This window comes from Choristoneura fumiferana, chromosome 11 (genome assembly GCF_025370935.1).
Source record: "Choristoneura fumiferana chromosome 11, NRCan_CFum_1, whole genome shotgun sequence".
NCBI classification, from domain to species: domain Eukaryota; kingdom Metazoa; phylum Arthropoda; class Insecta; order Lepidoptera; family Tortricidae; genus Choristoneura; species Choristoneura fumiferana.
Window position 1 is genome coordinate 5,165,625 of NC_133482.1, and position 26,097 is coordinate 5,191,721.

Sequence of the window (26,097 nt, forward strand, 5' to 3'; positions counted from 1 at the left end):
TGAACCGCTGGAGCTAAAGTCTTGAAATTTGACTGAGTAACACAAACATGCAGTAACAACGGATTTTTCTAAATTATTACTGGATAGAAAACTGATTTATTTTTTATTCTTACACGGGGGTGAAACTGCGGATCATTTTATAAACTAGTTTTATATATGTTGTATGAAGATCATTTCTATAACATGATTGACTGAATATTTTTTCTCGTCTGTATGGTATGAACTTAATACATGCACATGTCAGAATGACAATTTGTAGTTGTATGTCTATAATACATAGATAAACTCTTTATTGCACATAATACTCGAAAAAAAAATACAAACGAATTGATAACCTCCTCCTTTTTTGAAGTGGGTTGCAGATATATAATGAAAGAAAAACAAAGGAGAACTTATCCCTAATAAGAGATTTTTATACATATGTAGTTATTTCTTCGTGCACCATAGAGTGACCAATGTCAGGCATTTTTTATTACAGCTGGCTAATAATCAAGTGAGTCCTGATGGTGAATAAGCACCACTTTCCGTGAACACACGCAGAAATAGTTTCCAGATGCGTAAACAGTTGAGATAATACCTCATTTGCCAGTAAATTAAATATGCTGGCTGTTTTACTCCCTTCCGCTTTTTTATGAGTGGATCAATATACCCCTGCTCCTTGTTATACCCACCACTTAGACCTGATACCCTTCGAATCTTTGATTATGCGCGTTTTTAGAACTAAAAAATCCGAATTTAGTATACAAATGGCGACTCGCGCTTCTTAGTGTGTACAGGATTTACTACAAAGTTCGAAATTCAAACTTCTTATCGTGCCGTTCCACTCACATTAATAGTATTTTCTCAAAAATGTTCGTAAAAGTTGACATTATTTGACATATCAGTTGACATATCAGAAGGTGAAGTGCATAGTTTATGGTCAGCGAAAAATTAAAAAGTTAAAAAGATTGCAGGCGCGCTAGCTCGACAATAATGAATTAGCGCGCCTGCAATCAGTCACATTTTTTTTAAAGTTAAAAAGGCCATGGAAATGTTGGCACAAGTCGTATACTTACAGCCAAGTCTAATGGCCGGTATCAGATATTTTGTTGGAACCCCGGACTTTTTCTATTGGGTCTGAAATAGCTTGTGGTGTTTTCGGTGGAAAAATACACCTGCAGTTTATTTTTAATGAAAGAAGGCGGGAAAGCATAAGAAAATTATTGGAATAAAATTAAATTTTATAATATATTTTGAGAAAAAGTTTATTCTGTTTCAGAATTATTCACCATTTTTGAGAAAAACTTTATATTAGTCTCGGCTGGAATAGCAATTGCTGGCTTCGTATTAGTTAAACGGACTCGCAAGCTCGTCCGTGTAATACTCATACTCAGCCAGCAATTGCCTACTTCCAGGCCACGACAATAATCTACTATTAATAGTGGAACGAGGAAGATGCTATGATGCATGTTTCGAATTTTGAAGTAGTCTTGTCCCAGGAATCGGTTCGTTTCGTTCCCAAGCACCAAACGTGTTTCACAGATCTCAAAGCCGTTTAAAGTGACAGCATTGCTCCAGTGTTTGCATAGACCCAGAACGTTATCCCAACCTGGTAATTTTCCGCTCAATCTCCGTTTTAACGTCGCGCCCTAAACACACCGTCATTTCACTCAACAATGACGCATTCTTACAAACCGTGTCCCGCGGGAGCAATAGCTACAATCTACATTGTCCTCTGAAAGGTCCGTGTTATTTATGGAGTGGTGCCATTATCAGCGCGTTGTTGTGGATGATTAACTGGTTTAATATCATTAATTTAGCGCTGACATTGTTTGTTGACGAATTCTGAATAGCTTGGAGTTAAATAGTTTTTGTCGGTGATCAAAAATATTTTGAAGTGAACTTAACTGTAAATGCAGTTTTTTTTTAATGTTGAGCGGAAAATTATCAGTCAGTATAATTATTGTGGCCTTGCAAGCACCAGAAATCGCAGTTAATTTATTAATTATGGCAATGGGCGGGCCTCCCTCTAGTTAGACTGATGACAACGCGAGATTCTCGCGCAACAGTTGGATGCAAGTGGTATATTATAGTTGTCGTCTATTGAGGCGTTCTAAGGTTTACCTTCGTTTAACACCTTGGTCTTCTGATGATAAAGTGATGATACAATAGGAATTATATTATTTCTAGCTTCTAGTAATAACATTTTCATATTCCATTTTTATGCATAATGCGGCTTCTATAGAGTTTTTTTACCTAATACTACGTCTGCCTCCGCATAAAGTTGCCAATTTACCTGTAACCAAAATATCCATTATTAGTCAAATACTAATTTATAGACTAATGTAAAGGTGTCAACTGATTCCCGCTGTCAGTGCCGCCCCTCCACCTGAGAGTTTTAACTCTAACAGAGCTCTTGTGAGATAAAGGACGATTCACGAGTGAGCCGTTTTTACGTCCACAAAGACCTTTTTCAGAGAGTCCATTTCTTCGGGTACGCGGTGTATGCGGTTGGCACATTCCCCTTCAGATCTCGTTATGGATATGACCGAAAAACGAATTTATGATTTTTTTCGTACCGGCCCTTACTCGTTTATTTATACAAAGCGATGAAGCTTCATGTTTGAATGGGACCACTATAATGACGCATGCCATTACGGACTCTATGGGGGTTTGTGTAACGACTAGATTTGCATGTGAAAGACGGGGCTCCCAGCAGGATGTGGTAATAATAATAAAAATGTAGCAACGATGGAGGTTTGTGCTGGGCTCGCGTTACATTTGCATGCTATGTCCGTCTGTTTTAATAACTCAAACCGAAGAGGCGGTTTGCGAAAGCAATGAGGAAAAAACTGGCATCAAACTGGAAGCGGAAAGACTTTCCTGGTTATTAATTAAGGTAATAATCGTATCTAAGTCTTTAAAGAATTCATTTATCGCTATTGAACGGGAAACATGCAAAAGAAATCGGAAGGTAGGTATAAACTATCTGTGTGTTAAACTTCATCTGAATCCGTCCAGCCGTTCTTACGTCTCTGAGTAACAAACGTCCAACAATCCATGTATACATCAACCAACAGACTTACTCATTGATAATATTAGTAGGATTATAATATTATTTAATAGGGTAGGATAGGATGGGATATCAGACAGATGTCAAGCTAAGAATAATAGCAGTCCTAAACTGGATACTTGACTATTCAGATGGGGTTAGCTAAGTACCCCGTATGTAAGTTTGGTTTTGCCAGCCATATTCGGGCACATAATAAACAAGCTTAAAGGCTCGCCTTTGTCGGACATGACATGGAGGACATCATCATGTAAGTTAAGACAAAATCATTCTTAAAATTTGAGTACACCGCTTAGGTATTAATTGTCAAAACTAATTAATGATATTTAAAAGTGCCATCCATCCCAGCCTATATACGTCCCACTGCTGGGCACAGGGCTCCTCTCAGAACGAGGGGAGGAGAAAAGTGATTTATTTTTATTTTTCTCGAACAGTAGGTGGGTAATTAAAATTATTATTAATAATACTTAATAATATCTTGGGACAAATTACACCAATTTACCTGCTGCTAGACAATGCAATAGGCACGAGACAACGGATAGACATACATGAATAGATAAATATATACTTAAATACGTACAAACATCTAAGGCTCAAGTACAAACAGTCGTATTCATCATACAAATAATTCCTCAGCCAACTGAGCAAACGTCCCTAAAACGTAGGCTGAAAATCAAGTGACCCGTCAATGCTAAATTTGTGTTAACATATGTACCATTTGATACTAAAATAACCTTAATGTACGAATGAACGCGAATCGGAAATCATCACAGATGGTCACACAATGTAGGGCAAAATATAGGACGGCCTAAATATAAATGGAACCCTTTAAAGGTTTATATGGAATTTATACGGAAGTAATTTAATTTTGGAGAACCTATGACGGGTAAACACGTGTCATTCTTATTCATCCGTTAAATTAATGGGAGTTTGTGAACCTGATGTAGGAAAGGGGTTAAAAAAAAATAAGATTTACTTTATTTAGTGCAAATGGAAAATGGACAACTCGAAATTATGCCACAGAATGAGTAGTAGTACAAGTACAGAAGCTTCGTTCGACGTTTAGGCATAAGAATCGTGCCTGATGTACTTGTACTATTACTTATTCTGTTGTATTATTTCGAGTTGTCCATTTTCCATTTGCACCAAATGACAGTAAATCACAACAACAACCACCACGAGGAGGCGGAGTGGATCCGGCAGCGCTAAACCTGGGAGGGAAACCTCTAGACCTAAACCTCGCATTATTCGCCATGATAACACCTTGGCTTCGGAGATAACTTCGCGGATCGCTGGCGCTGCTGCCAATTTTGGGCGGCTTACAGATCGCGTTTGGAAGTCCCATGATCTCAAGCTACAAACAAAGATAAGCATTTATAGGGCACTTATCATTCCTGTTCTTTTATATGGAGCGGAAACATCGTGCGTCTACAAAGCAGACATAAAGAAGCTGGACGCTTACCACCTAAGGTGTCTGTGATGCATATTGTCGCGACGAACGCGAAATGAAACGTTTCGAAATATATTTATAGCTGGCAACACCAGCTGTGATTGTCGATGGTGAGCATGACATTTGTCCTTTTAATAGAGTATTGGCGCGAATTGCAAAGGTTTCTAATGTCTGAATTGTGTGCGTGTCGGGTGCTCCAAGAATATATAAGCTAAGTATTTTCACATGATGTAATAACTGCTGTTTAGTTCGTAATATGTGTACGTATGTATGTTACTTGATTGCCATGTACGATATCAGAGGAGATTGTCTCAGACGATGTAAGTATTAATGTTATCTGGGTAGGTTAGCATGTCGCGTCGTAAGGCCGCATGAAGAACCGAGGCCTGGGCGGTAACGCCTGGATCCAAATGGCCTGGACGCTTAGAGAGTCCAGGAAACAGTCGCGACTGTAAGGGATAATTCCGAGTAGGCCTGGTCGTACCGTTTAACTACGGCGCCTTCGGGGTAGTCAGATCAGCTACCCCGTAGCTGCATCATTATTGGCTCTCAGTTGGACAAAACGACCAGTTAATGTTGGACCGCTTTACGTGTACGCGGTGATGAATGAGAATATAGTGAGTAGTTTTACCTCGCAAGATGTGCGAGTTGCATTACATCAAATGTGGTGAGACGGTAGTCCTCTGGTAAAGGGTTCACATACTGTAGTGAGCTAATATGTTATGTCCAAGGGTGATCCCCTACTTAATACTATGGACGTACTCAGAAGAAGAGACTTTATACAAGAATAGCTCTCAAATGTGACAAAAGTAATCAAACGAAATTTTAAACATGAAATCATGCTGAAATCAAATCAAAATTTCGACGAAGTCAAGCATCCTGCAACATCAAAACTCAAAGCTATAATAATATTGTTCAACATTAAATTTAGTACGTGGAAAATTTCCATTAGCTCCCTTTGTAATAAACCAGGAGACTCAATATCCGGCCGCTGTGGCTGAAACAGGCCACGGGTCAAGATCCCGCATAGCATTTACCTACTTTCTCCGATAGTATATTTACTTAAATTAAAGAAGATATTTATTATAAAAAAAATACACCAATCTCTAATAAAAAGAAAAGTCGTTTTTAGGGTTCTATACCTGAATGGTGACAAACGCAATCATACTGCTCCGCTATCCGTCTATTTGTCTGTCGCTGCGCTGGGCTGACTAAAGACCGTAATGAAGAGACAGCTGAAATTTACGGTGACCTATCGTTTCGCTGAGTTTAATTACGCAGATTTTCGTTTTGCAGACAACTATTGGCATTTCTTTTGGCCGAGCTACGTTTGGTATAATTTCGTTACGGCTATTATTTGTTTCGCCGAGTAGTCGGTAGGAACAATAGCGATATGCAGATTTACGTTTAAACGATTGTTTGTTTCGTAATTGTTTGAGTTAACCGAACAACTGTTCGTCGAAACAAACATAAGCTAAATGAATTTCTGTTAATAATTGTTCGGGCGATTGACTCATATGGGTAAAGGTAGAGTTGGGTACGAAACGTTGCGAAACAATACATCTACGAACAAATCCATCCATCGACGTACCGTTACTCGGCGAAACGTTGTCTGCCTATCAATAATCTGCGTAAAAATTGTCGGCGAATCATTAGGTCACCGAAATATACTCATAAAATGCATTTTTATTTCCTTTACAATAACAAATAATAAAAATAAAATTTAATTAAAAATTTAGTGCGGTTCCCATACGAGAAACTTATTATTTTATTTACAAATGATTAATGTTTTCGTAAAAATCAAGTAAGGTTTGACGAGTTTTCATTATTTGGTTAACGCATTCACTGCCACCGACGCATATATGCGTTTTCGAATCTTCACCCAGTGCCGCTGTTATAATATTCATACATCTTGAACGCAAATGTGCGTCGGTGGCACCTGTGGAAGTCAGGTGGCAGTGAATACGTTAATATGGGTTCTCTATCGTTTGCCCGAATTTCATATGCCCGAATGTATCGTTTTCTAGAATTTTCATTTGCCATAAAGAAATTTATTTCTGAAATAGTAACGTCTTCAGAGTTGATATTAAACTAATCTAACCTACTGCATTATATATGATGACAGTTAAAAAAATCCTGAAAACAGCACGGTTCTATATATTTTATGGCAAACGTTGGTATGGCAAGTGAAATTCGGGAAAGTAAAGGTAAACGGTTAATATACAGTATATTTACTTCAACTGTCATTCCGAGTTTGAGGTACGAGTACGAGTATGTAGGTATTTTAAATTTTAACCGCTAAGAGATAGAACGAGAAAAAGAAAAAATAAGGGACTCCCATACAAGAACCATATTGTTACGGCTGTCCTTTTATGAATTTAAACAAACGTCAGTCAGCGTGTTGTTTTGATTGTTTTTGCATTCTTGTGTTTGTGATTGATTTATAAATTATCAGGTTGCTGACGGATAATATAAGTTATGTGCGAAGCGGTAGTTTTACTAGCTTTAACATTCTTCCAAACAACAGACAAGGAAAGGATATTGTTAGACGGGAGTTTCCACTACCACGAAGTGGGTTTGAGGGTGAGGATGAGGAAAACGGATGTACTACGCAAAGTTGACTTACAATAAAATGGCGGGATTGCAGCGGACGAACTTTGATACGGACTTAAGCCCTGTTTCGGACCGTTGGTTTAGAACTAACGCGGACACACGTTTGATTCCGCATAAGGAAGCGAATCTTTTTGATACTTTTACGGTCATCCCGTAACCGAAATTGAAAAAACAAACTGAAATATAGATTAAGATCACTTCGCAGGTCCTCGGAATCCATATCAACCACGTCATCAATATTAATTCGGGTTTATTTCATTAAATATTAGTGAGTCTCACGACAGTTTCATGTTGAAAGTAATGAAATTGTAGAGCTTTATTTTGTGTGTACATTCTGTTTCCGTATAGATTATGTATGTTTCTATAATTTCAACCGTTATTGAATTATAGCACGCAACACTGAGCATTATTGTTCTCATTTTTAGGGTTCCGTAGCAAAAATATTCAACTTTAAAGTGCAAAACTTCATTAAAATCTAGCGTCGCCACCCTCTAAAATCGAAACCAATAAGTGGAAAAATTTGATGGTAGTAAGTATATAGGAAAACTATAAACGGTTAAGTTTTATTGAGAATTATTAGTAGTTTGAGAGTAAATAGCAGCCTAAGGTATAAAATATACCTAAACTTGGAATATTCCGTACAAAATATGAAATCCTTAGAATAATATTACTTAATTTTTTCGTAATGGCTGCGGAACCCCATTTCGGGCGTGTCCGACACGCTCTTGGCCGGTATTTAAAATATTAAAATACCAGGGTCTCGGTTCATACAATTTCGTTGCAGTCGGATTTGAGACCCTTGTGCCCTTGGGGTCCCGGCGCACAAAATTAAATAAAGAAGTGCAAAATCGCCTGGTCGACACTACCTGAGACCAAAGGGCTGTCAGCTATCTCTCTCAAAGAATCGCCAGCGCCATTCAACGAGGGAATGCTGCTTTTAGGGCATCATGTCACGTCCCTTTTTAGATTTAATTTAGTTGGTATTAAGTTTTTAAGTTAGGTATTTAGTTTATAGTTAAGTTTTACTTATGGTTTTTTTTCTTAAGGGGATCCTATGCCCCAATGACCTTTGATCTGAATTCCTTAGTTTTCTAATGTTTTATGTAGCTTATTATATTAACAACAACGGCTTTAAGCAATATAGTATCCCATATTTATTTCAAAGTCTTCGAGATATTTGGCATCAAAGTTTTTACAAATTTTAGGCCAAAAAACTGTTTCTCTCGCCATAAGTTTTGTGTTAATTAGTTTCAAATGAAAACCCTAGTCACGTTTTTAGAAACGTCAAAGACGAACCGAAATATGTAGATTTCGTATATGTTAGATTTTTCACGTCAATACAGAGAGATATGAAATAAGCGTTTTTTTAAACGATGTTTAAAAAAATCATACAAAATTAAGTATTTATTTTTTCAAAATCCGGTAGACGAAAATTAAGATAAAAGATTGAAGAACCGATAGCCGTTTGAATTATAATTCTATCTGTAGTGCAAAAGTAGGAGATACGATTCAAAATGTGTCAGAAATCGATGAAAACCTCGGGTAGCCCCTTAATATGTGTATTCTTAGTATAACCTAATTAAATGCCAAATTTAAAGTCTCTACACAGACAGAGCCACGTAAATTTGACATAAGATCTGCAAATCCGTACGAAACCCTCGATGCGCGAGTCCGACTCTTACTTGGTCATTTTTTTACTGTTGTTCCAATTATTTGAAATAGGATTTTCAAACCAAACTCCAGTGACACAAAAACACTAACTAGTTAGCTCGTTCAATCAGCACGAGTTCACCATTGAGTGCAATTTCTCGATATGTCGCGTCGGTAACCCGATTTGAATGCCAAAACAGTCGCGCTAATGGCTAGATTGCACTTCAGCGATCTGGACCGATTGACTGCAATCGGAGTCATTTCAAATACGGCGAAAGCGAATGTTAATCGACAAAGAGCGCCAATAGGTTGAAAAGAAAACTGCCGTAAGATTGTGTTTAATCCTACTTTATATTATAAATGCGAATTTTTTTGTGTGTGTGTGTGTGTGTGTTTGTTACTACTTCACGCTAAAAAGGCTGGATGCATTTGGATGAAATTTGGTACGTAGATAGCTGGACGTCTGGAATAACACATAGGCTACACTTTTTATTCCGATATTTCCACGGGATAGGCATAAAATCTCGAAATAGCAACCGTTGGGCTAAGAGTCATGGAATTTGGTATGTAGGTAGGTGGACGTCTGGAATAACACATAGGCTACTTTTTATCTTGATATTCCCATAGGACAGGGATACAATCTTGAAATTTCTACCACTTCTTTAAATTTTGGACAATATTGTTCTTAACAACATTAAACATTAAACATTAAACATAAACAACACAACCTCAATGAAGTCTACGATACAAAAATTGGGAATTCCCAGAGGAATATTGTAAAATCCCGGAATTTCAATTGTATCTACCAGATCGAATATTTAACGCGTGCGAAGCCGCGGGTAAACTCTAGTGTTTGATAAATTATTACTAGCCGTTTCCCGCAAATTCGTGAGTGACGAATGTCTTTATCACGCGCCCTTGGAAACAACTCTATTATTTCAGGATAAAATTTTATATTTTGTATTTTCACTCTTTTTTTAATTTTTATATATATCATACGTGTGTCGAACACTTTTTCATTTCATTTCGAAACGTACTTACTTACGGAGAAAAAATACAAATGTATAAATAAACAATTACTTATCACGAACTGGTCCCAACTCCACGAAAACGACACACACAGTATGTATGTAATGGCTGCACTATGGTATAAAACCTAAAACAAATTTAAACAGTACTGCGTAGACCTAATCTTACGAAGTATAAAATAAATTTAATTAGTGACGACCTACCTGTACGCTATCTATCCTCGTATTAAATTGCGGTCTGCTACACGCTCACCCATCCTACGAGTATAAACGCCCTAAACTAACATAGCGTACATAACGCTGGGAATTTACAACAAATAATACCCACACCCGCAGGCTAAGCAAGGGTACAGAATACAAATACTCCTCACCACTAAAGAAACTCTTATGCAGAATGCGTTCCACGAAGCGTGAGCTATCGGGTGGAATACATTAAAGCCCAATATCGCTTACAAGTTGTTTAAAATTTAGAGAAGCCAAGCAGCTTGAACATTCAGAGAGAAACGTTCAAAACTTTATGAACTTTCGAACTTACCGGAGGTGTTTACTTATAATACTTATGCAACATACAGTTCATACTCATACCATCACCATCTCGGGCTATATATGTCGCACCACAAGACACAGGCCTTTTCTGAGAATGACAGGGCTTAGAAAAATAATTCCCACGCGGAAATTACAAAAACACCTTTGAATTTTATATATTGTTAGAAATATGTAACTAGTCACAAATGTAATTAACATCTACCGTGTATCAAAGGCTGGCGATGTTAGTTTTAATAATGATGATGATGATGATGACATATATTATTATAGAAGCGATTTCATTTTGATAGTCAAGCTAGGTAGACTAGGTAATCATATTCTAAGATATATCTACCGACGAGATGCAGGTTGTGGCTGAGCAGAGTAATTGTTTTAGTTCATTGATATGAACCTTACCCCCGCAAAGTAGCGCCTGATTCAATAAATTAGACAATTAGACATATTTTATTTATATCGCTTAAAAAGTCTAAATATCTAGTAAAATATTAGAAAAATCCAGGGTTCGAAGATATATATCCGATATATATCAAATGTTTTTTTATGATATATATATTTATCAATACAAAAATGGTTTAAAAATTTGATATTATTAAGTAATTTTTGGCTAGTTTTTGGCCTTTGTTATTGTATTTCTACTTCCCAAATGTAGATGGCGTTGGAGTAGTTAAAAGATCCTCCCTAATAGTAAATTTGGCAACATTTCTGCCGGCGTTAATGGCGTTAGTCGTGTCAGAAAAATTTCATTACGAAAGAGTAAGTTTTTGTTGTGTTTACTCTATTATTTTTTACAAAGAAAGTAATTAATAAAGTGCAAACAATAATGTGGCTTTCATACAAAATGGATATATATCAAACTTTTGATATATATTGGATATATATCATAAATATCCGATATTTTGATATCTATAATAAATATCGGATATTTTCGAACCCTGGAAAAATCACTTGGGCATCAGCTCATTCAATACGTAATCGCTAAATCATCCAAAATAGCGGTCCATTGATCGCCCATCAGTATTCGGGCGGTGGCTTGTTTAGAAGGCGCACGTGACGAGCCATGCCACATTTGCCTAATCCCGTTTATGAACTATTGAGTCTAGGGTAATTATAGGTACATTCAGTTTAGTTAACGGTACTTTTTCAGGTATATCGAATACAGATCTAGATTTTCGGGACCTCCTAACATGGATGTTTTGCTGGAACGTTGTCTTTTGCTCGCGAACTCTACGAGTATTTGTATGAAATTGACTCTACTTGTATTATCCCTTTTAATATCGATATAATTAAAGATCGTGGAGGTGCTTTCATACAACAATACAAATATTGTATACAGAAAATATACACAAAGTGTTACTTTTGATTTCCGTTAACTTTAAGTAAACGGTCAGCAGTTCAAATGAATTTTATTTGTCCAAGACAAAACTGGACGGCCGCTTATTTGGGACGCCACGTGGACACATTGGCGCCGTCCCATCTTGCTAAGACATCATCGAACGCGGGTACGGCGGCTGCAACGGCCGAAACTTATTTTGCTTTATTATTTGTATAAGATTGAGTAATAAAATAATAAGTTAATGCATGAATTGAAGTCTAGCATAATTATGTCTAATATTTTTTTTTCATTGTAATAATCTAATTTAATAAGTACCTACTTGAATTTTTTAGTGCCCTTACTGGCGTCATTGACTGACCGATAATAATTGAAACACCTTTTATAACCATGTACCTATATGACTTTTACAATGAATACTGTAAATGAATTAATAAACAGCAAAATGGCCGTAAATACGAGAATCAGGCAAACAACTTCATATTTGTAGCTTTTGCTGTTGGGTCCGTGGAAACCCGAAGCAAACAAACCTTTTTTTTTTTAAAAGAAGCCTGCCCGTTCCACTGGTGACCATAGGGCTGGTTCTTTCCTCGGTCAACGTATTGGCATTGCCATACAACGAGGAAACGCAGCCAGCCTTATGGGCACCCTGCCCAATAGCAGCGACTTGGGTGATATTTTTTTGTAAATAAAGATTTTTAGGATTATGCTCATGTTGTCTCGTCTTCGATGATGAGAGTTCACAAGTGTAGTCCCGGCTTCATGACTCACTGACGCCACATAATTTTAAAGCTAGAAGAAAAACGCCTACACGGTGCTGCCTATGTTATCTGTAATCCACTTCATTCGGTTTTTATGTCAAAAACTTGACGCCACGTTTCTCTCCGGAAAAATAGTATTTTCTAATAAAAGTGCAACAATATGGGGAAGAAAAGATCAACAGAAGAAAAAAGAACCCATTTATTGGAAAAGATAAGGAAACTTGACGAAAAAATTAAGAATTCGGAGTCCGAAAAAGGTAAAACGCTTTTGCATTCGCAATGTTTCAACGCGCCATTTTTTCCTATCATGCTTTTGTTTTTTCTGGTTTTTTCCTTTCGTGAAGATAATTATTATTTGAATAATCTCATCATCCTTAACCTTATTACGAGTTGTACGTAATATTGTGTGCCTGTGGGGTGTTCTGTGGGAACACACTGGTTACAATTTTTTTACACTAACCTTAAAGGGGAGTTCTGCGGGAACTCACATGGTTATGTGGAATGCATACGCTATGCTAATTGCCTTCGTTTTTTGTTAAACGATCCTCTTCGCATTGCAGCCGCTAGCGATGCACGCTTGCAGTCGCCGTCACAAGAGTCCCACGACGACAATGTCGAGAATATTAATCCAGAAGCCTTGGATGAACTTGTCGAAGATGGCACTGATTTAACGGGACTGGCGACGGAGGAGGAGATTGATGACTCAATCTTGGAGATTTTGGGCGAGGGACCCAGTATTGATAAAAAGGGCCAGCCCCTTCACAACAAAATAGTTGTGAGATGGCAAGAAATTCTTAAGAAAGGCATGAAGAAAGAAGAAAAAGATAAGTTAGCCAAAGATAATCCAGCTTTTGTTAACTGCGAGCTTATGTCCCCCGCCCAAATTAAACCCAGAGGTCAGTGCTGCTTTGGCAGACAAGGAAATGGCTAAGCGAAGGGATCAATTAATTGAAAAAAGACAACAACAAGTGTCCACTGCATTGGCATGCTTAGGTTCAGCCTTACAGACATGCATTAAAGAAGATTTACAAGTTCACAAATTAAATATTATAAAAAATCTGAATGATGCATCCAGATTACTGTGCGACTCAATTTATTTGGACACAAAAGGAAGGAGATCGCTAGTCCTGTCAGTAATAAATAAAGACATGAAGGAATTTCTTGTTCAATCAGAACCCAAAGAATATCTTTTTGGTGAGAATCTCGGTGAAAAAATAAAAACTGCCAGAACAGTTCAAAAGACAGGCAGTGACCTGAAAATACCAGATAATAGCAGGAAGTTCAATAATAAACAAAACGGCAATGCTACTAGGAAACCTTTTACTGCCAACAATAAGGCTTTAAACTGGCGGGGCCCTCCTCGTACCAACGTGAGGATGAACGGCGGAGCAGCAGCAGGGGGGCCAGCACACAGCAGTTACCGGGGCGGACGGTTCCAGAGGAAGAAAGAAGAGAGGCCCTACCAACACAACAGGAAGTAAACAAGCAGGTTGGTAGACTTCCATACTGTTACCATTTTTGGAACAGTATTACCAAGGATACTACTATCCTTAACTGGGTTAAGGGGTATAAGATACCTCTACAGGCTAAGCCATATCAATCTTCTGTTCCTCAGAATGATAAATTTACATCACTCGAAGTTCAACAGTTAAAGTCAGAAATTAAAAAGTTATTGAATATTAATGCTATTGAGCTATGTGATGCACAGAAAGACCAATTCTGTTCCCCTATATTTCTTGTTAAAAAACCAAATGGAACCTTTAGGTTCATTTTAAATCTTAAAAAGTTAAATTTATTTGTCAAAACAGAACATTTTAAGTTAGAAGATTATAGAACGGTGTGCAAAATATTACAGAAAGATGATTTTTTAATGACATTAGATTTGAAAGATGCATATTATATGATTAATATGCACAATGACAGTAGAAAATATCTGAGATTTTTCTTTCAGGGGAATTATTACCAATTTACAGTCCTTCCTTTTGGCCTATGTACAGCGCCCCTAACTTTCACTAAAATAATGAAACCAATAGCAGCATACCTTAGGGAACAAGGCTTTGTTTCAGTTATTTATCTTGATGACTGGCTTTGTCTTGGAAATAGTTATAATAGTTGTATTAGAAACATGCAAGCAACAACAAAACTCTTAAGAAATTTAGGTTTTATTATTAACGAGGAAAAAAGCATGAATATACCAAGTCAAAAGTGTTCTTATTTAGGACTTATTTTCAACAGTACTGATATGTCAATCAGTATTAGTAATGAGAAAGTAAATAACTGCCTAAAACTTATCAAAGAATTGCGTAATAAGGAATGTGTTAAAATTAGATTCTTAGCAAAAGTAGTAGGTACTTTAATTTCAGTTTGCCCTGCTACTAGGTATGGAATCCTATACACCAAAGAACTAGAACGAAATAAATACCTGGCATTAAAACATAACAATGACAACTTTGAAGAATATACAAAGTTAAATCATGAGTGCAAGGAAGATCTAAGATGGTGGGCTAAGAATGTAGTAAATTCACACAATCCTATAAGAAAGAGCCATTATCATTTGGAAATCTTTAGTGATGCCTCTAGCAGAGGATGGGGTGCTTCCTGTGGGACTGAGACAGCTAGTGGTGTTTGGACTGATGATGAATTTAATCTTCACATTAATTCCTTGGAACTCATGGCAGCATTCTTTGGTATCAAGTGCTTTGTTAAGAATTTAACAGACATTCAATTATTACTTAGAATAGACAATGTCACAGCGGTATCTTACATCAATAGGTTAGGTGGTGTTCAATATCCCCACTTACATAGTATTGCAAAGTCAATCTGGCAATTTTGTGAATCAAAAAATATATGGATTTTTGCTACCTATATTAATACTAAAGACAACATAATAGCTGACTTTCAGTCCAGAAAAGAATTAGGTCACACAGAATGGGAACTCGGCTCTACTTATTATGATAAAATCGTTAATGTTTTTAAAACACCTGAAATTGATCTGTTTGCAACAAGAACTAATACAAAGTGCCCTATATTTGTTTCCTGGCATCCAGATCCAGAGGCATATGCAGTGGATGCTTTTACAATATGTTGGAACCAATATTTTTTCTATGCTTTTCCACCATTCTCAATGGTTCTTAAAACATTAGAGAAAATTATAACAGACAGAGCAACGGGTATTTTAGTTATACCATACTGGGTAACTCAACCCTGGTTCCCGATATTCACCAAACTTTTGTGTTCTAAACCTTTAGTATTCAGACCCTCAGAAGATTTACTGACTTTAAAAAATTCCAGGTTGTTACATCCCCTTCATCGGAGCCTGTCCCTGATGGCAGGAGTATTATCCGGCAAACCTTTTTAGATTCAGGTATTAATAATGAAGCGGTGGATATTATGTTGTCTTCAATTTCAAATAATACTATGAAGCAATATTTACCGAGTATTGTTGACTGGGCCAATTATTGTAAATTACATAAAATATGCTTAAGTAATCCTACAACTGAAGAAGTTATCATATATTTAACTAAGAAATTTAATGACGGATTATCATATGGAAGCTTGAATTGCCTTCGGTCAGCTCTTTCTTTTCTCATAGGTTCACATATAGGTAATGCAGTTAATATAAAGAGATTATTTAAAGGTTTTTACAAGTTAAGGCCGTCTGCCCCAAAGTATAATATGACATGGGATGTGTCCATACTTTTAAATTTCATAGAAAATCAGCATTCAGTTCAAAATAACTTGGAGATAAATACAAAAAATACTGCAACTTTATTAATTCTTGCTACAGGCCAAAGAGCACAAACATTGTCCTTAATTGATATAAAAAATATAGTTATTGGAAGTGATTGTATAAATATAAAAATTGATAAGTTGATTAAGACCTCAGCGCCCAATAGGTGTCAGCCTTTTCTTACAATTCCATTCTTCAATGAAAGGGTCAATATATGCCCAGCCAGGGCTCTGGTAAATTATATTGAGCTCACCAAAACTTTAAGGTCAACTAGTAATTTGTTTATTACGTTAAGGAAACCTCACAAATGTGTGACAGCCAGTACAATTAGCCGTTGGGTAAAGAGTGTAATGAAACAGAGTGGTATTGATACTTCAATATTCTCAGCCCACAGCACGCGTCACGCTACTACTTCCGTCGCGTATCTTAAGGGAGTGAATATTGATGATATTCGTAGAACGGCTGGTTGGACTGGAGATTCATTGATTTTTGCTCGGTTCTATAACAGACCTATTCTGAATAATGTTAATTTTGCTGAAGCTGTGTTTGGAAATAAGTAATATGTTTAGGTTGTTTTTCTGTTTTATCCAAAATATTCTACTAAATATTTAAAATAAAACATTTGATTTTATAGCTTTTCTTTGAACATCTACACTTTGAACTCTCATCATCGAAGACGAGACAACATGAGCATAATTGAATAGTCAAACGAACTTACCCTTAAGTGAAGTTCGACTGGAATTATGCGAAGTGTTGTCTCGTCTGAAGATGATGAGTCCCACCCTAATACAGTCAAGCTAACTTGACCCTGCGCTATAAAATCAAAAGTGGTGTGTCTATAAACTTAATGAAGTGGATTACAGATAACATAGGCAGCACCGTGTAGGCGTTTTTTCTTCTAGCTTTAAATTATGTCAGTGAGTCATGAAGCCGGGACTACACTTGTGAACTCTCATCATCTTCAGACGAGACAACACTTCGCATATTTGTAACTTCACTTAAGGGTCCGTCGTAGGCAAAAAAACCTTTTTTTTTTAAAATTAAGCCTGGCGTTCCACTGGTGACCATAGGGCTGGTTCTTTCCTCGGTCAACGTATTGGCATTGCCATACAACGAGGAAACGCAGCCAGCCTTATGGGCACCCACTGCCCAAAAGCAGCGACTTGGGTGATATTTTTTTGTAAATAAAGATTTTTAGGATTAGACTAAGATAGTTTTAGTTCTATTTTTATTTATTTTTGTTAATTGTTGTATATATTATGTGATATTTATTAGAAAAAAACTGGCCTAACTTTTACTGAAGATAATTAAGAATTATGATAATTAATTATAAAACACAGTAAAACGCAGTAAAACAGTATAAAAGTTCTTAATTTAAATATGAAGTCTTTTAAAGTTCGTAACTGAAGTGTTTTTAATTCGCGTACATATATTTAGCAAAAGAAGGTTAAATAGTGAGTTTTTTGATGTCTATCTTACATGTCACGTTAATGTCAAGTTTGTGGATTTTATAATTAACTTTTGACAAAGACTGTGAAGTTCTATTATGCAAGAAAAAAGTTAATTCCCAGAGCCATGTAACGAAGTTAACAGAAATCACAAAAAATATGGCGTATAATACTGTCTATGGTAGACAGCAGACGCCATTTAGCTAAGTTGCTAAATTATACGCCAAGAAAACAAGACCTATTCTTAAATGTCAGTCCACACAATTATGTCCTCCTAAATGAGTATTAAACTTCCATGGCTGGCAGCCAATGTCCTAAAATAAAACATAGATCGTGAAAAACGAATAATAAGTCGACGCCATCAGTATTCTCAGACTCTGTTACAAGAATTATGTCTAGGCTGGGACAATCAACATTAAGTGCCTTAATGCCTTTGTCTACATTACTGGGCTGAACTAAGAACAAAAGGCCGAATATCTATTTATGCGGGGACTTTTTGGATTGGCCCAAAATTTCAATAGGTTCATTTTATTTATACATTTTCACTTGAAGTAATAACAAAACATGAATGCAAATACAAGTGACTGAAAATAATAGACAAATGATATACCTAATATTAATTTAGTTGATGAATTTCTACGAAAAGCATTAATTTTTAGACGCTCATTAAACAGTTTGCCAACAGGGTTCTAGCTTTGTTGCGTACAAGGGTTGTACTTACTGTAAATTTCGGGAATACATAGATAAGTTTAAACAGTAAAACGTATGTTTAATTGTCATTTCCATTTTGCTAATGACTGTCCAGCTTGTAAAACAAATGAATGAAAATATTTTTTATATTTTTTTTTCTACAAGCTGGTTGCATTAAATTCACAGACACCTTTATTTTATAAATTGATTTAATTTGGAACAAGTCCACATATTTAAATATGAAATTCCCGAAAATTTCATTGCACCGTAAGGAACGCTTATTGAATATATGAACGAATAATAGATTGATAACCAAGGGTGGAAAGTGATTCAATTCACCCGAGATATTTCTACCCGATTTATTTTGTATTTCGACCATTATGAAAAACGTATTTTATGTATTTTGCTATTTCTTTGAACAGATTTTTCAATACTACATACTTTAAACGTTTATAATGTACCTAAACTTATAACTTTTAATTTTTTACCTTTTAATACATACTTACCATTACCATTACCTCGGCAACATCTCGATAATATACAGGACACTTTCATAGGACAAACAGAGGATTGGAAGTCGACGCTGTGACAAATGCCAGTCACGTCCTACAATTGTAGCAAGTTCTGTATCTATTATAACTGAGTAGTTCGCGGCGAGCAACTCGCAGTAACTTCGTTTCATTGTGATGCGATGCGATCGCGAGTGGTTGGCAAACTTGGCGAGGAAAACAGCGTTTCGTTGCGTGTGTGATATCGTGTGAAGGAAGCTGACGGAGGATTTTAATTAAATTGGTTTGTTTATGTTTACCCGGACTGGGATGCGTCTAATTTATATGCGTAACTTAGTAGTTTACTCGAGGAGATTAACTAGAAGTTGATGTTTGTTATGATGGGTAGGTATAACTCTACACGCATATCTATAGGTACCAGGTGATCCTCCTTTTTTATTAGGTACATTATATTTCTAGGGTTCCGTACCGGAAAGGTACAAATCAATAGTTCACTAACGTGTCCGTCCGTCTGTTGGTCTGTCACATAGGTTTTATAGCCAAACGGTTAGAGTTATATTCTTTAAATTTTCACAAATAAAAGTATTTCGTTTTAATAAAAGCCATACAGAAATTGTCAAAAAATATTTTTAAATGTCAAAAAAGGGGGCTCCCATACAGCTGAATGAGGGTGCGAAAAAATATTTTGACCTACTCCATGGAATATTGGAAAACAAAGGAATGAGAAGCCACCAAACAAATACCAAACTAATGATAAATAAGATTTTTTTCTTTGAAATTCTTTTATTTTCCCTGTTACAAACAAACTATTTTTTTGCGATCAAATGCGAAGCATTCATTCAGACTGGTTACACAGAGAAGTACGGAACCCTCAACCTAACTGTTTTTTTTTTGTTTATGAAGAAGGCAGTTAGAGACTGAACATTAACGTTACGTTAACTAAACAGCGATTAGTGATTCTGACTTCAGGAACATTGTGATGTGTACGACACTTTTATAGCAGATATTGTTATGTTCCTACTAATATTATACCTAATTATAAACGCAAAAGTTTGTGAGTGATTGAGTGAGTAAGTATGTCTGTTACTCCTTCACGCTGAAACGGCTGGACAGATTTTGATTAAATTTGGTATGTAGATACTTGGACATCTGGAATAAAACATAGGCTACTTTTTATTCCGATATTCCCACGGGATAGGGATAAAATCTCGAAACAATAACTGCTGGGCTTAAAGTCATGAAATTTGACATGTTTTTTTTAATGTAACATCAATTAAAACCACGATATAACTTTCGGGAATTCCCACGGGAATTTAAAAAAACCCGAAATTTGAATTCATCTAATGATTTATGTGTAAACACTAAGCCGCGGGTAAACACTAGTTAAAAAAATAGTACTCTAGTTTTATTACTACTACATACACGGGTCACCCACATATATCTAGTGTAATCACAGAATAAGTAATAGTGCAAGTCTAGTCTAGTCGAGGTATCTACAATACCTACATTATGGCCGACGAAAGGTTAAAGTTAAGGTTAAGGTTAAAGGGTAAAGGTTAACTATATTGCAATATAGTTAACGCGAAAAACAGAGAACCACTTATGACACTTTAGCGACGTCTTTTATCTTTATTACTAAGAACTCTATATAGCTTCTGAGTTTCATAGAAATTTTGTAATTTTTGGGGTTACTAACAAAGTATCTATAATATCTAAATCAAGGTTATTAATCTATAATTTAAATAAAGTTTCATAGCTTATAAAGAAAATTATGAGTACCTATGTTTTTATTACCGATATAAATATCCACATATCATAAAAAAAAACGTGAGTGATCCTTAAACCTAGAGTGCGAAAATTGTACAAAGAGGTTCCATTTATAATAAAGACAAGGACTAAGGACAGATTTAGCGAAATTTCCACGAAATACGACGATCTACAATGAGGGCGAAGTAACTGGTGCAAGCTAGGTTAGTCTAGGGTTAATCCTTAATTTAGTTTAATATTTCGTGAATTTGAAGAGAGAATTTGTCAGAGAAGTCATTATATTATAAAACATATTATAAAGAGAATAAAAAGTTATGCAATAAATGATAAGGAGACGAATTTTTAACTACTTTATTTATGGAATACCTGCAGATTACAACTATTTAGTGCCCGTTTTTTCACGTTGATGTTGCCAGGAAAGAAACAAACAAACAAAAAATATGCAACCCACTCACAAGCCGGGGCTGCAGCTGACCAGGCCCAAGTTCTCAAGCGCCGCAAATACTCTTCTCTTTTAAAGGACTATGAGTTTGCGGCGCTCGCAGTGGAGACAATGGGTCCCTGGTCGGCTGACATGAAGGCCTTCATGGGAGCCATGTCGTCCCGGCTGATAGAGACCTCAGGAGACCCCAGAGCTGGCGCTTACCTCTCCCAGCGAATTTCTCTAACTGTACAGAGAGGTAATGCCGCCAGTGTGTTGGGGTCTATGCCGCAGGAGGGCCTCCTAGATGGTGTTTTCTTTTTATAGTTAGGTATATTTATGTTGTTTTTATTAATTTTGTTTCCTATCATATTATTGTATCTTGTGTTGTGTATAATCTTCTATATATAAATAAAAATTGAACAGTTAAAAATATTACTACAGTTAAATATAGCAACCCACAAAACTTTCTTTCATCTGATACAACCTATCCAGAAGTTCATACATCCTGTATATTTATTTCGGAATCTCGGAGGCAGCATTAACGAATTCTACGAAATTTGATAAAAAGGTACATTAGTATGTGGTAATTTACGGGGCGATTGGGGCGAACAGTCGATGAGCTTGGTTTTATTTCTGAGAAAACGTATTTTTTCGAGTTGCCAGGCTTGTTTTCGTTGTCGAGCGTTGGCCAGGTTTTGTTAAATTTTTTTTTTTTGATATTTTTAGGCAGTGACGGTCAGATTTTTTCACTTCTCATGCTATTAAACTTTAGTATTTGCATATCGGAACTAAAGCTCCTTTTTATTCTCTAGGGATTAAAGTATTTTTTTTTTAATTTTCGTTGTAAACCCCTAAACAGCCAGCACGGTGTTTGTGAGTGAAGGGTTTTTAGGCGTGGAAATAACCTCAAAATGACAACTGTGCAAAATTTTTAAACAAAAACGGTTTAATTTCGTGAAACACAATTAATAATTACGAATATGAATCTATTTAATTAAATTAAGGATTAATTCATATTATTATGCATAGTCCAATTAGTTTTAAAATAGTTTTCAATTTTGAAACTGATGGCTAAAATATGCAAGCTTTTAAAGCAATAAAAGAGAAACCCAGAGTGTTTAACGCGAGACTAAACAACCATAATGCCACTCGAACTATAGTCACCCTCGCTCTGCGCGGGCGGGCTAAGCATCTCGCGTCATTACGGCTTGTTTTAGTCCCTTGTTGAACAATCTACTATTAAACGTAGCATTTAAGACATGATAAAATAAAGACTTGGAGTTCCATCCATAACAATGATAAAATGTGCGCCGGTAAATAGGAAATCTGTGTATTGAATGTTAATTTATTTGTATTATTCCAGATCGCGTCCGCTCTTAACTTGATGATGTGAGCAAACGTCACATGCTGAGCTGCGTAGGATATAAACTAAAGTCTGCCGCCGCTATCACCCGCGCCCACGAACCGCAGTCAACACCCTCAGGATTAGGTTAGGATAGTTCAGCACTTGCCCTACATTCTAGATCTAACACTTGACTATACAAACTATAACTCTGTATGACGTCAAAGCGCTATGTGAAGATGATAAATGATTTTTGCTATGATGATAATTTGGTCTCCTGACTCCTTAATTTGGTCCAGTTGATGGTTTTGGGCACTCATTTTGTGCATTTATTCGATATTTGCACTTGACCTCAAATATTGAAATATAACTTAAATATTATATGGTGAACAATTCACAATTCTTTTTTGAAGCTTAATGCTTTAGAAAAAAGTCTCGGAAGGAGTAATAAGTAGTATTTTTCTATAAGGAAGAAACTTAAACTTAATTTTAAACCTATTAAAATCACTCCAATTTTTCAAAAATCCGGTATATTGGATGGATATTTTTAGAGATATTGCAAAGGGACCAAAGTGCATAATCCGTACCTGGTCTTTGTAATCTATTCGAGATATTGCGAGAATAATACCTAAATTTAAGTTTTAATGCATTTAAGGCATTTTTTTGACAATCACGATAATGATTGATGGCAGTGTCAAGATTTTTTGTTCATTAAAATTGTTTTGCAACTTTCCATCATGCCTAAATTGACCAGGATTCTAAGATTATCGTTATTATAGTTTGAATAGACGCTTGTATTCTGTGCTACTGTCCCATGGTCTTAATAAGCGCAAGTGGTCGTTTTTAAATCAGTAGATATTTTTGAATTGTACTAGTGTAATATGAATTGTCATAGTACGTCAATGAAGATACACAATACACATGCCATTACGCGGATACGCACTAAAACGTAACACGTTAACTGCGCACATACCTACGATAAAAGCCCCGTTCCCTGATATCGCCGCGATAAAATCTCGGTGTTTTACCAAACAATGAAATCTAACAAAAAGAAACAATATTCATACGCCATAGGCCATTCCGAGGGTTTGTATATATAGTTATTCCCTAAGGCGAGCCGGGGAAGGGAAACTCTTGACAAATCAAGGAAGGTAATCCGATAGAATGACGCCATCTCAAAACACGCGGCCGTTGCCAGCAGATATTTCTGTATTTCTCTCTGACAAATCGTTTTGGGTTCCCACCTTCTTCAGGCCGCCTATTGCACGCAACTTGTGAGTTTCAATTATTTTTATTAGGTAAGAGTTTTTCTTTGCTCAGCATTATAATATAATATTTTTAGACGGCGCAGATAGCCCAGAGAGACGATTCGTCTTAAAAAAAAAACAAGTTGTGTCAAGTGTAAAATATTTAAGAACACTGAAAATAAATGACTAAAAGTAAAGTTTTGGCACAGCCTTTGTTGTCTTTTGTTTTAGACTTGCTTTTGTTTTAGTCTTGAGGTAAAAAGAAGTAAGTAGGTTTATATCGCAGATGAATGCGACGTCGGGGACGGTGACTCAACGGGGTCACGCCGTTTTGTCACCAAATTGGTTTTAAATATTTTTAATTATAAATAATATATGTATGTTAGTCTGTAATGTATTTATTGTATGGGCCAAGTTGCCTGAAATAAATGAATTTATTATTATTATTATATTTTTATTTAATGAACAAAAGGATAAAAGGTACAAATCGGCACGCAAATTTTAATAGCTTTGTCCGCTACTAAAATTAAAATTTGATTGTGAATTAAAATTTGTGGTAAAGCTTTTTTATCGCTTTCATTGAATAAAGATTTGTCTACAACTAGCAATAGAGTTCTAAGCTGTTATACTTATTAACTTGCATGTCAAGCGTGAAGATTTTGGTAATTATAGTCATGGCCTGAAGATAAAGTCCCTTGAAAATGGGAATTTCATTGAACTCGTCCTTATTACTTCTTGTCTATGGCGATATATTTGAAGGCAACTTCAAAACACAAATGCAATTGATAATTTTAGCCTTTTAGAACTGTCTTGGCATTTGGGCAGTCAGTTATTTGCATTTGGGCAATCGGTTTGTCAAATGTACTTATTTTTTTTCATTTGAAAAGAAAATACATGCAATACGCACTTGTTGCCATGAAAATTATTGTATGCAATTCTTTATTTTGAATATTTACGCCAAAATTTAAATTTCACTTTTCCAACTCCAAAAACGTCAAAGTTCTACTCCCACTTCCATCCACTTAGGGAATGATATCCGGATATATTCTACGCCCAACTAGATATAAGTGTCAAATATATAATACGGTTTAACCTTTAAGGTTTAAATATTATGCCTGGATCACATCGATATACAGAGAAAAAAGTATATTTAAAAATTTAAAAGCTGGAATAAGTGGAAAACAAATTGTACCGCTCCAGGTCCATAACTCACTGGAGCACTAATTGGAAAAGGGGATGTACCGTGCGTGGAAGTGAAAAATGATAATGCCTTCTGAGATGCTACCCATGCCGACCTTTTGACGTATTTTTTATCTTTCTTACAAAATAAACAAATCAAATTCTCTTGAGCATAGTATAACAGCTTAGCGTTATGAAAAATATCGCATGTCTATTTTAGACTCTCCGGGAAACTTTTTAATAAATAAATAAATATCACACAATAAATATCGGACAATTCACACCAATTGACCTAGTCCCAAAGTAAGCTTAGCAAAGATTGTGTTATGGGTACTACGCAACGGATAAATATAATTACATAGATAGATACATATTTAAATACATATTAAACACCCAAGACCCGAGAACAAACATTCGTATTTTTTCATACAAATATCTGCCCCGACATGGGAATCCTTTGTTTTGTCTTCAAAATTTACTAAAAGCTTATTAAGATAATACTTAAGGGCGGATTTGCTTCATCCCTGAAAGTTCTCAGCAATTGGAATAGGCTTATTTGCTTTGGTAAAATGGGGTTACCACAACATTTGTCACAGCCATCTCATTAGGGTTGTTACCAGCTGGGTTTGCAAATTCGGTCATGGCAAAGTTAACATTGTTAAGCTGAATTCAAGTACTCAAGCAAACAATGCAAGAGTAGAAATGCAAATAATGGTGCAATCCCAAAATGAGCGCTAGAATAGAGAATATTTTTGAGAAAAAGCTCAAAAAACATTTTCAGTGCAGGAACAATGCCTAAATTTTTACGAAAAGGAGGCCATGCCCATACAAATGTCCATCTAACGGGAAGGGGCTCGTTTCGAATAAGAATGGGCGATTTACACCGATGCTGCCAGGGAATGGAAACAAATGGTAACGTTTGTGAGGGATGGTGGGCGATGGCGACCGCCCCCTGACGGATGCCGTGGGTTTCAAATGTATTTGTGGAGTTCCAAGTAAATTTTGTGCAGTAAGATTAAGCAGATAAAGAGATTGCGGCTCCAAGAAGTTGTATTAAGGAAGCGAATCGCCCCTAAAGATTCGACTCTCTGTATCTGTTGTTCCGGACTGACTTGATTTTTGTTTCTACCCGGGTATAAAGAGGTAAAGGTAATCAGAATAATGTATCATATCATATTTTTATTTCTTTTAACACCTACTCAGTTAAAGAGTATTTTCAGAAAAAAGTGTACCTATTTTTTTTTGGGAAAAAATATTGTTTTTTCTACTCAGAATTAGGAGCACAATCGATTCCGATAATTAAAAAAAATGTCACAAAAAAAATCAGTTTTGTG

General features: G+C 36.0%; 1 protein-coding gene and 1 pseudogene across 1 annotated transcript in view; one reads left to right on the top strand and one right to left on the bottom strand.

Moving 5' to 3' along the window:
- Positions 1 to 26,097, bottom strand: part of LOC141432975 (uncharacterized) — a 518,418-nt gene that overhangs the window by 38,376 nt on the left and 453,945 nt on the right. The gene's annotated exons all lie outside the window — the stretch shown is intronic.
- On the top strand, positions 12,413 to 16,790 carry LOC141432318 (uncharacterized; annotated as a pseudogene).